At 38.5% G+C, this 15,274-nt stretch overlaps 1 long non-coding RNA gene across 1 annotated transcript in view; it reads right to left on the reverse strand.

Moving 5' to 3' along the window:
- The window catches only part of LOC143677719 (uncharacterized), a 111,981-nt gene extending 97,582 nt beyond the window's left edge, over positions 1-14,399 (reverse strand). Inside the window, exon 1 of the long non-coding RNA XR_013172833.1 lies at positions 14,305-14,399. This is a non-coding gene — a long non-coding RNA (uncharacterized LOC143677719). The remainder of the gene's footprint in view (positions 1-14,304) is intronic.
- Between the last annotated feature and the right edge of the window lie 875 nt (positions 14,400-15,274).

Here is a 15,274-nt window from a genome sequence, read left to right on the forward strand (position 1 = left end):
CAGGGCTGTTTTCCTTCCGCATCTCCAAAGGTCTCAAGCTGCATGGGCTCTCAAGCTTTTTTCAAAATGGCTCCCTCTTAAAGGCTCCACTGAGCAAACCCCATCTTGAAAGGGTGGAGACACATCTCCATGGAAACCACCTAATCAAAAGTTACCACCCACAATTGGGTGGGTCACATCTCCATGGAAACAATAAAAAAGCCCCCAACCAGCAATACTGAATGAGGATTAAATAACTTGTCTTTTCTGGGGTACACAAGATTCAAACTGGCCACCTACTTAAAAACATACCTAAGAGTCACTTCCAGAGAAGCTCTTTTTCATTTTTTTATTTTTTCATTGAAATATATTATATATTCACCTACCATGTAATCATCCAAAGTATACAATCACTGGTTCACATATCATCATACAGCTGTGCATTTATCACAATTGACCCTTCTTCTCTTTTGTGAAAAATACCATATATACAAAAGAGCGATAAATTTCGAAGCACATCGCAACAATTAGTTGTAGAACACATTTCAGAGTTTGATATGAGTTATAATTCCACAATTTCAGGTTTTTACTTCTAGCTGCTCTAAGATTCTGGAGATCAAAAGAAATATCAATATAATGATTCAGCACTCATACTCATTTGTTATACCCTAACTTCTCTGTATAACTTCACCATCACCTCTGATCTTCAGAGAACCTCTTGTTGCTCAGATGTGGCCTCTCTCTAAGCCAAACTCTGTAAAAAGCTTATTACCCTCCCCCCTACATGGAACATGATTTCCAATGGTATAAGTCTTCCTGGCAATGTGGGAAATGACTTCCAGTGATAAGCCTGGCCCTGGCATTGTGGGATTGAGAATTCCTGTTGACAAAAGAGGGAAAAGAAATGTAACAAAATAAGGTATCAGTGACTAAGAGGTTTCAAATAGAGTTGAGAGGTAATTCTGGAGGCTATTCTTCTGCAAACTTCAGCCAGATATTACAAATTGCCATGGTATACCAAGCCTTCAACCACCAGTATTCCTGAAAACCTTAAAGAAAACCCAGGGTTCTATCTAAGATTCTATAAAAGTTTTACTTGTTAAGTTTATTTTTTAGAAACTTAAAACTTTCAGATTGTTCCTTTACCATATAAACTCTAAAATTTAGACATACCAGTTTCTCCCAGAACATCAACCAGTTGCATTCCCCTATCCCATAATATCGACACCCCTTTAAAACATGAAGAAGTTAGAATGGTCATTGCCCAAATATCCCCAAAGATTGTGAGAATGATCAAATGAAAGGGAGGCATTGTAACAGACAAGTTAGGATTTAACAAATGACTATGACTGCTGACTTATTATATAGATATTTCTTTTTAGTTTTGAGTGTATTAGAACAGTCAAAAGGAAATACCTGAAATTGTCAAACTGTAACCCAGTCTATTCTTTGTCAGACTGTACTTTGAAATTTATCACTTTTCTGTATATATGTTATATGTCACAATATGAAAATGTTAAAAAAAAAAATCTGGACTGGCTGTGTCTCAGTGGCTGAGCCTAGATGATGGCTATGGTCCTACATAGAAGGCTGCTGGAAAAGTGAGTCTTCTCCATTCCAGCTTCTACAGTGGGAGATAGACTTTGCCTTCCTTGAAGCCACCGAGTTAGTGGTAAGGCTTAATAGTTCCATATTTTTTCTCCCATTCTTTACAGGACTTTGCCAATACTTTTTGAATATCTGCTTACATTTCTTCTTCAACAGTGTTACTGTTTGATTATTTGTGTTTCTTTAATGGTTTCCTTTTCCCTTCCAGGTGCTCAGGGACCCTGTCAGAGCCAAGTCCTTGGCTCACTGCTCTTATCTCTTGATGTAACGTATTTTAGAGGGCTCACTGATACCCACAAACTTCAGTGTCCCCTTCTTTATAGGGGATACCAAAGTCCCATATTTTTTCTCCCACCCTTCAAGGAGCTTTGCCAATACTTCTAAATTATCTGCTCCACATACTCTGGCATGTATCCAGGCATTATTTAAGCTATACAGAATTATAAACCCTCATTCCCATTCTGGGCTTCCTGTGCTTGGTTTGTTTAAATGATCTCTCCAGACTGGCTGAGGTAGATTACGTGGTACAGAAAATTTAGGTTTTGGACAAAATAAACCTTTCTTCCTTTGGTCTTATAGAGTAGATGAAGTTCTAAGATACAGACAGTGTCTTCCTTACCCCAGATTCTGATTTACCTTAATCCCAACATGATTGGCTTCATTCTTATCTTTAATTGAAGGCTGTGCAGGTTTGAAAAGGCTTATGTACCCTAGAAAAGGCATATTTTAATTTTAATCCCATTTTGTGGGAACAATGGTTTCTTTTAATCCCTATTCAGCATTATAGGTTGAAAACTTGATTAAGTTATCTCCATGGAGATGTGACTCAGTGAATTGTGGGTATTAGAGTTGGTTAGATAGAGACATGTCTCCACCCATTCTATGTGCATCTTGATTAGTTTACTGGAATCCTACAAAAGAGGAAACATTTTGGAGCCACAAGAAAGCCACAACAGAGAACGCCACAGAACGATGAAGCAGAGAGTACACCAGCAAATGACTTTTGGAGATGAAGAAGGAAAACACCTCCTGGGGAGCTGGAGAGGAAGCTATCAGATGATGCCGTATTTGCCATCTGCCCTTCCATCTGAGAGAGGAACCCTGACCATGTTTGCCATTTGCCTTTCCACTTGAGAGAGAAACCCTGAACTTCATCGGCCTTCTTGAGTCATGGTATCTTTCACTGGATGCCTTAGGTTGGACATTTCTATAGTCTTGCTTTAATTGGGACATTTTTGCCTAAAAACTGTTAACTTGCAACTTATAAATTCCCCTTTTTAAAAGCTGTTCCATTTCTGGTATAGTGCATTCCGGCAGCTCGCAAACTAGAACAAGGCCTGATCTCTTTTCCAATTTCTTTAACAATTGTTGTATGTGTCAATGCTGACCTTCAGAACTGCAGAACTCTTACTCTGAGCCTTAGGTGACACACAGGTACCCAAAGTTTCAGGAAAATATCAGGTTATACATATATAACACAGCCTCTCCAAATCTATAAACAACAATTACAATTCCTGACTAATTGTGACTGCATGTGGTAGTTAGATTCAGGTGTCAACTTGGCCAGGTGAAGGTGCCTAGTTCTATTGCTGTGGACATGAGCCAATGGCACATGAACCTCATCTGTTCCTGATTACATATGCAGTCGGCTAGGGGCGTGCCTGCTGCAATGAATGATGTTTGATTTAATTGACTGGAGGCTTAAATGAGAGAGGTCAATGTAGTACAGCCCAAGCAGCTCAGCATACCTCATCTCAGCACTCATAGCTCAGTCCAGGCCTTTGGAGATGCAGAAAGGAATCACCCCGGGGAAAGTTGTTGGAACCCAGAGGCCTGGAGAGAAGGCCAGCAGAGATCACCCTGTGCCTTCCCATGTAAGAAAGAACCTCACTTGAAAGTTAGCTGCCTTTCCTCTGAAGAATTAATGAAATAAATCCCCTTTTATTAAAAGCCAATCCATCCTTGGTGTGTTGCACTCCGGCAGCGAGCAAACTAGAACACTGCAGTAAGAACTTACAATCTAGGCCCCAATTTTCTCATAAGTGTTTTGTAAATGAGACCATACATTATTTGTTCTTTTGTTTCTGGGTTATTTTGCATCACATAATGTTCCACAGGTTTCATTCACAATGTTGCATGCCTCATGACTTCATTCCTTTCTGCAGCAGTACAATATTCAACCATATATATACATCATCATTGGCTATTTTACTTCTCAGTCAGTGCATCCTTCAGTTACCTCCATCCATTGGACATCATGTATAATGTCTAAAGACATCAGACTGTGTCTCACATTATCTTAATTTAGTGGTATATTCATAAACATTCTCAATTTTAAACAATTTTCATTGTCCCCAAGAGAAGAATAAACAATAAACACACCCTCACCAAACAGAAAAGCCAAACCGCAAACCTCCCCTTAACTCTTGTTCTCCCCCCTCCCCATTATTTACCCCTGGTATTGCTGTGATACTTTTGATGTCTTCCTGTTAAACATATCCCCTAGCATACACTAATAGTTTTTCCCCTATACCCTGGTATTATAAACTCTTTATACTAGACTCATATCTTCGAAGTAGTTCTGCAAGAACTTATTCATATTTGTAGTGTTAATCGCTGGGATACATGAGTCTATACATCTTCTTTTAATCATGTTCACCTTCAATATGGCAATATTACTTATAGACCCACTAGTGAACTGCCTTTACTTCTGTCCATTCCCTTACATTTAAGTTCAACCTCGTTAGCTAATTGTTCACCCATATCTAGCTTCCATGTATTTCTAGGTACTCTGTATTCTGTATTATAAACCTCCGAGTTTACCTTAACCAATGTCATAAAATTGAAATCATACAGTATCTATCCTTTCATATTTGGCTTATTTCACTTAGCATTATGTCCTCAAGGTTCATCCATTTTGTCATGCTTCAGGATGCTACTTCATCTTACTGCTGTATAATATTTCATTGTATGCATATAACACATTTTTTTAATCTACTTGTCTGTTGTTGGGCACTTGAATTCCCATCTTTTGTCAACTGTGTATAATGTTGCTATGAACATCGGTGTACAAATGTCTCTTTGTGTCACTGCTGAAGCTCTTCTGGGTATATACCAAATTAGAACTGTAAATTTGTAACAATAAATCCACTTTTAAAAGCCAACCATTTCTGCTATTTTGCATTCTGGCAGTATTAGCAAACTAAAACAGTAACCATCATCTGAGCCTTCAGCAAATTGTAATTTTTTTGCTGGTGGAAGGTCTTGCACAGATGCTGATGTCTGCTGATTGCTCAGGGTGGTAGTTGCTGAAACCTGGGGTGGCGTGGCAATTTCTCAATATAAACAATAACTAAGTTTATAATGTCTATTGACTCTTCCTCTCACAAAGATTTTCTGTAGCATGCGATGCTATTTGATAGCATTTCACCCATCGTAGAATTTCTTTCACAATTGTAATCAATCCTCTCAAACCCTGCTGCCGCTTTATGAATTAAGTTTAGGTAATATTCTAAATCTTTTTATGTCATTTCAACAATGTTCACAGCATCTTCACCAGGAGTTGTTTCTATATCAAGAAACAGCTTTCTTTGCCCATCCTTGCAATCCCTCATCAATTAAAGTCTTATCATGAGATTGCAGCAATTCAATCACATCTTCAGGCTCCACTTCTAATTCTAGTTCTCTTGTTGTTTTTACCACATCTGCAGTTACTTACTCCATGAAAGCCCCGAATCCCTAAATGAGGGTTGGAATCAACTTCTTCCAAGTTCTATTAAGGCTGATATTTTGACCTCCTCCCAATGAATCATGGATGTCTTAATGGTAACTAGAAAGTGAATTCTTTCCAGAAAGTTTCAATTTACTTGGCCCAGATCTGTCAGAGGAATTACTATCGATGGCAGCTATAGCTTTATGAAATGTATTTCTTAAATAAGATGACTTGAAAGTCAAAATTACTCCATGATCTGTTGTCTGCAGAATGGATGTGTTAATAGGCTCAAAAAAAACCATTAATCTCATTGAAAATTTCCATCAGAGTTCTTGGATGACCAGATGCATTGTCAGCGGGTGGTGATATTTTGAAAGGAATCTTCTTTTCTGAGCAGTAGGTCTAAAGAGTGGACTTTAAATATTCAGTAAACCATATTGTAAACAGATGTGCTGTCACCCATCAAGATGCCTAGCTTTCAGCCTGTCTCGGCTTTCAGTATGCCTTCCTCACTAAGCTTAATCATTTCTAGCTTTTGATTTAAAATGAGAGATATGCAACTCTCCCTTTCACTTGAACACTTAGAAGCCATTGCAGGGTTATTAGTTGGCCTAATTTCAATATTATTGTTTATAAGGGAATAAGGAGGCCAGAGGAGAAAGAGAGAGATGGGAAAAGGTCTGTGGAATAGTCAGAGCACAAACAAAGTGCAATGATTAAGTCTTATATGGTCACAGTTTGTAGTGCTCTCCCAAAATTACAACAGTAACATCAAAGGTTACTGATCACAGATCACCATAATAACAGATATATAAGGAAAAAGTTTGAAATATTGTGAGAATTGCCAAAACGTGACATGGAGAAATAAAGTGAGCACATGCTGTTGGAAAAATAGTGCCAATAGATCTGATTGATGCAGGGTTGCCTCAAACCTTCGAGTTATAAAAAATGCAATATCTGTGAAGTGCAATGAAGTTGGGTGCAATAAAATGAGGTATGCATATATACATGAATGATCTTCAGCTTCTTGATTTTTTCTTCCATAGACTGACTACTAGACTTGGTTGAAACTGTGCTCCTATCTTCCTTGACCTAAAATTAGAAGCCAAGGGGACCAGAAAACACATACAAACATGAGAGAGAACCCTAGCACTTTTTGCATGTTAATTGTACATTCCAGGTGGCAGCTTTTTAAATTTAATAATAAATTGCATATTTACAGATGAATTGATTTGCTATCTTTAATTTGCTTCCAATTAGTTGGAAGGGTGTTAAGAGAATGGGGTGATAGATGAAACAAGATTGGCCATGTGCTGATAGTGGTTGAAGATTTTGAAGATTCCTTTCAAAATCTATTTCTACCCTTATATATGTCAATGCTCATTCCAAGAATATCAATACCTAGGCTACTATTATTTTTAGATTTTCTTCATGGGGAAAATTTCCAAGTTTTCTACCCTTTTCTCCAGTTCAGTTCTGATGTTAATGTAAAAGGATCAATTTCTTCATTTTAATGATCACTGTCTTTCTAGTTCACAACTTTATAACTTAATAGGGAAAGAAAAATTCTGTCTTTCTGATTCTGGTTTGAAATTTGACACACTCTTTTGCTAGGAGGAAATGTTACGTTGCTATGCAAGGGGGGAAAGCAATAGTTCTGTCCTCTTGTGTTTTCTTGAAGAGAGAAGGAAATACTTTAATTTGGACAGGGATGTTTCTCATAGGAATTTTGATGAGAAGACATTCATCAATGGACAGAGAGGTGAACAAACTTCTACAATTTCTTGGGTTTATCATTAATATGTTTTGTATTTGATTAAGAAGGGTTAGGTAAGGTTGAAAATGTAGGAATTTTTGAAGTAATACTGCCAAAGGCTGAGGTGAATCTTCAAAACTATCTGCACAAAAGTAGGCAGGGAAAAGATCTAACAAAATTACTTGCAAAAATAAAGCCACCATGTATAATTGTCCTATATTCCACGAGATAATAACTATTTCAAAGAGGCTCTACCATATATAAGTCGGCTCTGGAGGAAGAGATGCAGAAAGGATGTGGCTGCCCTCTGGCATGTGGATTTCCTCTTGAGATTGAACTTATTTGTGCACAAAGACAAAGCTGGGAAAATAATGGAAGAAGATTGTAAAAGAAGAAGAGAGACTCTGGAACCACACAGGTGGTAAAAGGGACCATAGAAGCCTCTTACCAATGTTTGAAATACTGTGTTTGGGTTAAAATGAATCTAAAGAACAATACGAATATAAAGCTGACCAGGGAAAGGGGTCACAACAGAAAAATATGTGGGTGAGACAGGTGTGGAAGAGGGTAGGGCTAATCCAATTTTGACTCCCAAGAGAGGCAAAGACACAGCAGCAAAGAGCATGGGCCCTGGAATCAGACACAGCTGTCTCCAGCAGTTGCTGGCTGGGTCATTGTGTTAATTTGAATCTATTATGTACCCCAGAAAAGCCATGTTTTAAAATCCTGATTCAATCTTGTGGAGGCAGCCATTTCTTTTAATACTTATTCAATAATGTATATTGTGAACTTTTTATTAGATTATATCCACAGAGATGTGATACACCCAATTGTGGGTGTGACCTTTGATTAGATGGAGATATGACTCCATCCATTCCAGGTGAATCTGGATTAGTTTATGGGAATCCTTTAAAAGAAGAAACATTATGAAGAGAGTCAGAAATGACAGAGCCAACAGAAACCACAAAGTTGATAAAGAGAGCAGAGACAAGGATGTTTGGAGATGCTTAGAGCTCAGCAGACATTGCCATGTGCCATCCTATAAGATTGTTAAGTAAGCCAGAACCTGGAGAGAGCTAAAGAGAGCCAAGAGATGATAGCCAGCCCTGGAGAAGCAAAGTGAGGAACCCCCACAGGAACAGAGGCTGAAACCAACGGAACCCAGGAGCAAGGGACCAGCAGATGCCAACCATGTGACTTCTCAGCTGACAGAGCTATTCCAGATTCATTGACCTTTCTTGAATTAAGGCATCTTTTCCTGGATGCCTTAGTTTTGACATTTTAATAGGCTTAGATCTATAAACTTGTAACTTACTTAATTCCCCTTTTTAAAAGCTATTCCAGTTCCTGTATATCACATTCTGGCAGCTTGCAAACTAACACAGTCATATTGAGCAAGTTGTTAAATTTTTTAAAATCTTGGTTTAATTATTTATTGAATGGAAATAATTTTGCCAACATTTTAAAACTGTTTTGAAGTTTATATCTAATTATGCCTAGAAGATTTGTTAAACTGCTTAGGTGAATGCTCAGGGAAAAATCAGGGCTCAAAAGAGGTTAGACAATTTTATTTCTAATATTATTATTTCTGGCCAGTACACTGATTTCTTTGTTGTTCCTTGAACCAGCCAGATATACCTCTGCCTCAGGGTGTTTGCAGAGGATGCTCCCTCTGCTCATATATATTTTTTCTCCAGTTATCTCAGTGGTTCATTCTTTCACATGCTTCAAGTTTTTGTTCAAATGCCATCTTATCACCCTATTTTAAAAAGGCAACTAGCACCCCACCCTCTTTTTCCTATTCTGGGTCCAGCTTATCTTATATATACTTTTTTCTCCATAGAAGTTATAGCCTTCTATTTAATATAAAATTGATCTCTATAACTATCTATCTATCATTTATCTATCAATCCATCCATCTATCATCTATTCTCTATCGTCCATTCATTTTTTCCCTTCTAGCATGAAGTCCACAAGAGCAGGGGATTTTTTTTCTGATTATTTTTATTGATGCATACCTAGCATCTTAAACAAAGCCTGGCACATAGGAGATGTTTGATCAATTACTGTGAGAGGAAGAAGTGGCTAACTTTGTCAAACAATGCTACCATCAGAGTAAAAAACTACTCCACTTTCTTTATTTCACTCCATTGTCTTTTGGAGGTTTAATTTTCCTTCAAGTTTGCCCTCGACAGCTTTGCTGAATATGCATTTTTTTATCAGGAATTGACTACACAATTCAGTATTTATCCTTTAAATGACCATACCTCCTTCAATCCCCCTGTACGGTACCATTGTTAGACAATCATTCATTTACTTTTCTGGACTTCCTAATTCATTACCAGGCAAAAATAAGTCTCACTTTTCTATGGTCAGAGAATTAAGCAAGACAAATCAACAGGGACCCATCGGTCCAGTGCTCCCCTTCCTCACTGCCAAGAAAACCTCTGCTCTCTATCACTAGAATTCAAAACTTAAGAAATACAGAGAAAATACATCCATTTTAAAGGAATTTGGATTAGGTAGAAAAATGGGGAGGGAAGAGAAAGAGATGCAATTACATTAAAACTATAATAATTGCCAGACATTTTTAGTTTACAGTACCCCAGAAACTGTACCTGATATTTAGAATGCTTTACTTTACTTAAAAATCTTCACAAAAAGGCTTTGACAGTGTACTGTTGCTATCACTATTTTATGAATGAGGAGGCCAGGGAACTTTCAGAACTCATTCAAGGTTACACAGGTGAAGATGCAGGACCAGGACACAAACCCCAGTGTCTCTGACCCCTTCACCTGTACCCAACTACCACACTACCCTGCTGTCTTGGAGGACAGAAACATGAGAGTCGGGCATGCTTCAGACAGAGAGGTAAGAGAAGACAATGACAACAAAAGAGCTGGTTGTTTTGAAGCCCCTAATCATTAATTATTTGTACAGAATCCACTAAGCACAAAGCAGCAAGCTGTGCTCTGAATTGGCACAAAAGCATATTCAACGTGGTCCCTGTCCTCAAGTTGGAGAAATAAAACACAGACTTTATCAAAGGTAATGATGCAATAGAAATATTAACAGCATCTCTCATCAGGATAAGGACTGGCAAACTACTTCTGTAAAAAGTGAGGTTGGAAATATCTTAAGCATTGTGGGCCACACAGTCAGTCACAACTACTCAACTCTGCTGTTGAGCAGAAAAGCAGCCAAAGACAATACATAAGTGAATAAGCATGGTTGAGTTCCAATACAGCCTTATTTACAAAAGAGTTGATGGAACATGGGTTAACGTTTGCTGATCCCTGTGTTAAATAATACACCCAGACAATATAGGATAAATTTCTGGATGAGCTTTTGGGATATTAGATACTCCGGGAAGACGTGAGAGAAGAAAGTGGGATCTAGAAGTAGTAAAGAGGAGGGGAAAGAGAAGGAGGATGGAGAATCAGGAAATGGTAGCGTCAAGGAAACACAAGAAAAGGGATGGCGTGATTCATTTAGGCCTTGAGGAGGTAATGAGTGGGCCCCAAAGGATGAGCAGGATCTTTGGAAAATGGGGACATCACAAGGAAGGCATTACTTAGGTATAGGAATTCATGGAAACTTTTTGGATGAATATGGAAAGATAAATATTTACAGTGAGGAATATTAAGTGGAAGCTGAGGAGGCACTGATGAGTGTACATTTGAAAGTGATGAGAACAAATGTGTGTGGCAGCCCTGAAGCCTTCCCCTTCCAAGGTGGGGTGAAGGCTTTCCTATCTCTCCACCACAGCATGCTTCACTCTCATGTCTCTGCTCCCCCCTAACCTCCTGTGGAGCTTTCTTTCCCCTGTTTTAGATTGTCCCCTCTCTTTGCAGGTATCTTAATGTAGCCAAATTTACCAGTGCTGCATTTTAGATAAATCTGCGTTTTGTTGGTGCAAGGGGTTCAATTTCTCTTGATTTTTCAATTTCTCAGGAGGAAAACATGGCTAAAAGAAATACTCCTCCTAGGTATTTTTCATCTCTAGTGATTTCATTCATGAGCAGTTATTTCCCACAATTACAGGAAGTCAGCAGTAGAAAGTCTTCAAAAATCACTTATTCTGACTTGCTCATTTTTACATTTAAAAACAAAACAGAACAAAATGAGGTCCAGAGCAGGGGAAGGGGTTTTTTAAGGTCTCTTAGCACTCACATCTTGGGATATTCCTAGTCAAGAATTTCCCAGATTTCCTGGAGTTCTGGTTTTTCAAAGATAAAAAGTATTTTAAGCAACATTCAGATGTGTGCACATACAAGGTGAAGGAAGAAAGGAGTAGAGCATTTCTAGCTATTAGGTACTGTTTTAAAATTAGGAGGATTTTGAATATACATGGTAACCATGAAAGGTGATCATCTAATAGTGTTTTTATGTTGGAAAACTAAAACTAAAAGAATCTAAACAGCTAGCATTGGGAAGTGATAATAAAATCATTTTTCAGGAGTTTGCTAGAATCAGAGTGTATCCCTCAGAACATACTCTTACCAGCCCTGAGGGCTTTCCTTCACTTTGGCCCTAAAGTTGGAAGCTACAATCCCTTAGCAACTGACTCCAAACAAACTGTAGCAGAAAATGCTTTATAGTTAAAAAATTAAAGCTCCAGCTTCTCAGCCTTTTATAACCTTTTTTTTTTTTTTTTTGGGGGGGGGGGGGATACATGGTCCAGGAATCAAACCCGGGTCGTTCACATGCAAGATGAGCATTCTACCACTGAACCACCAGCCTTTTATAATTTTTTATCACTGAGTGTAATAATGGAATGTTAATAACTCTCCCATCTGAGTAGTTTTCATCACCGATAGTAGTTGCTAGTTTTCTCTTGCCAACCAACATAGTAATGGAATCTTCTCTTCTACTTACAGAGTCCAAGAGCAGATGGAGGTTAAGGAATATTAGATGGGTAGGGATGGCTATTGTAAGGACTATGGGGGTTGGGAGGGAGTGGGCAGTGAAAAAGAAGTGCTTGGGGGTAAGGAAATGGTGGAAGACTCTAGGAAGAGGTTAGAGAAAATTCCAGGAAGTTCAAGAGAAGAGGTCTCTCAAACTGGGATTGGAGATGCTAGTTTAATAGTGATGGGTGGAGAGAGGGGGAGGCTGGTAGCAAAATACCTTTCTCCTTTCACACCCCCTCCTACCCAGAACATATTTCAGGGAAATCCGTTAAAATGAATACCTGGGGCAGCCTGTAATCTGAAAAGGAATGATATCCAAGTGCATGGTCATATTTTTATAATACTCTTTGCCTTTGCTATAATTCATGTATGTTCATGTGGATACAAAGAACCCAGATATGAATCATGTCATTGTCATGACACCTCCTTTCTGCAATACTTTCCCTCTTCAGTAACTAAACCAAGGCCACAAACTTAACCCAAAATAAAAGGCCAAAGCCAGTGAAAGACCACACTCATTCTGTCTTGAACTATGTTCTCCATGTTGGACGATACTGAAAAATAAAGCTTTGCCTTTTCAGGTATCTCAGATATCAATAGTCTCTGGGCTGAAATACTTTGACTGCATCTGATTACCTAAAGAAAACAGAAATTCTGTTATACTTTAAAAGGAGTCCCCATTCTTTTGTTGACCTGCAGAAATGGACTGAAGTATCACCTTCTTCATTAGTTCTAAGTTTCAATATCTTTTCCCCACAAAACAATCTACCATTCTTCAAAACCCTCGATTTAAATCTTATCGTCACTGTTGTATCGAGCTTGAACGAAAAGAAAGAGACGGCAGACTGAATGCTGTGTGAAGCAGAGGGCTGAAGCTCATTAAGGCAAGCAGCAGCAGCAGCTTGCTCTGCATAACTTTTATTGCATGAAAGAACAAAGAGAAAGTGATTGCTAGTGAAACATAAGCTAAACATGCGTTCTTAGCTACTGTTTTCTCCAAGAACAAAACAGTGTGTTCCTTGCTATTATTTTTAATAAATGAATGTTTAACTGATTTGGCATCACAAGAAAAAGTTCCAAATCGAGGTAAGAGTTCCAGGAACTGTTTGCTGTTCCTTGTCCTAACACAACCTGTTTGCAGGCACGTGTTAGAGAACTCCGTTCACGACCTTAATTGAACTCATTCTTGAACATGGCCACTACACATCACCGACTCAGCATTTCTACTATCTGCTCATGTTCCATCAGTCTCCAAGTCATGTTGTTTTTACCTCTCAAAAACTCTTAAACCTGCTTTCCTCTTTGTTCCCACGGCATAACCCTTGTCTCCTTTGGCCCATTATAATAACCCCAGCTTGTCTCTTTATTTTTCAGTATTTATCAATTTCTTTATTATCACAGTTTTATTTGGGAAAAGGCAAACAATCCAAACCATAACTGTGTTTTCTTTACACTTTTCCACTTTAAAACTTGTTCTTGAGCTAGACTTCTCTTTCTTCTTCCAGAGTTCATCATTATTATTATCACCAACTTTGTTATTATGTTTATGTATATAATTTAGAAGTTTTGCCATTTAAACTAGTAAGGAGCCAATTCGGAAAATACAGCTCTTAGGTTTGATACCAATGAATTATGGCTTAATATCCACTTCCTGATAAGGAATAAACATGTATTTTTAAAAATCTGGAGTGTAACAGAGGTGGTGAGAGGCATATACATTGCTAGAACAAGATAGTTTTTGCAGGCATAATTAGCAGCATGTGGCTAATGAAAGAACTAATGAACAAAAAAGACAGATCAGTATATTTGAGAGGGGTTCCTTCATCAGAATAAGGCCCGCAGGCTTTTTAACTTGGGTTCAAATAGTCTTTTCTCTCTATTCTATTGTTGGAGTCACAGTCTTGACATTACAGAGTTTTACTTCCCTATTTCAAAGGTTCACCGACTTTGCCAACAGTGTGAAGGCAAAGGCATCTATGATATTACAATATGATTCATCATGAATAACAATTAAGTTGCCCTCCACAACTTTCGGGTGGTCAGACTCCCCAAGTAGCTGGGGGCCACATCTTCGCTCTTCTGTATGCTATGATGTGGAATTTTTATTTTGAGAGGCAGATAAGTGCTGAACTTTGAATTCCATTATTGAAAATGCTTAATTCTCAATAATAAGGTTATCATTTTCAAAAATAGAGATGAGTAATTTCTGTATATAGCAGCCAGATTCGTGTTTTAAAAACAGAAAACTGCTCCTGTCGTATACCCTTGAACCGGAATACAGAGCCCTCATGGGCTGTCCCCTCTCTACCCACTCCCCTTCTCCTTCCCTCAGTCCTACCTTCTTCCAGTTCCTCAGATGGGACAGCCCTCAGAGCTCTCATGCACTGCTGCTCCTCTTGCCTAACTCTTGACCTGGCTAACATGTTCTCAAACTCCAGGTCTCAGCTAAAAGATTACTTTTCCAAAGGGCCTTCCCTGACACCCTCTTTCACAATCTAAATTAGGGTATCATATTACACATTCTTAGCACAGCTTATACTCTTCCTTCAATTCCCTTAACATAATTGGTAATAGTACACTGTGTAATTCATTAATCAATATCTATCTCCTTGTATAAATAAGATTTGATCAGAGAAGTAAAACCACCCTAAGTGAGATCAAATGAGAGCCCTGTTATAGGGATTATACAATGTGGGTGTGGGTGAAGAAGTCCATGGGAGCTGTTGTCTGGTCTCTGGTGGTGGGCCCTAATTGTCCATAAGTCAGCAGGAACGGCAGTCAGTAAAAAAATTCTAGGCATGAAATGCGGAGAGCAAAGTCAAACAGGAATATATGAGGACAAACCGGAGCCCATGTCCAACTCTTGCCACCTCCAACCATGATGATATGGAAGATGTGGAGAACCTGACGTCCTTCACCATAGAGCTGCGCATGTCTGACCGAAGACTCAAAGCTGAAGGAGGAGATTTGGCAAAGCTGCAGGAGCTGTGGGTCTGGCTGCTACCTTCCACTAAAAACCTGCTATTTACAACTTTCAAAGCTGCTGCTGCACTGCCAGATCTCCACCTTCCAAACCTCATGCTGATGTTTCCTGTGAACATCACTAAAGAGCGAGGATGGGGATCACGGGAAATACAGTTCTGGCTTCACTAGATGGACATGGTACACAACTACCTTGGTATTCTATAATGCTATAGTACAATACTAGTCTATACTTTCCACGATGCCAGGGAACATAGCTGTCTTGTATGTTTACAATGATTTTCAACATAGAGTAAATTCTCAATGAGTCATATTCAATAGTTGAA

This window comes from Tamandua tetradactyla, chromosome 3 (assembly GCF_023851605.1).
Source record: "Tamandua tetradactyla isolate mTamTet1 chromosome 3, mTamTet1.pri, whole genome shotgun sequence".
NCBI classification, from domain to species: Eukaryota; Metazoa; Chordata; class Mammalia; order Pilosa; family Myrmecophagidae; genus Tamandua; species Tamandua tetradactyla.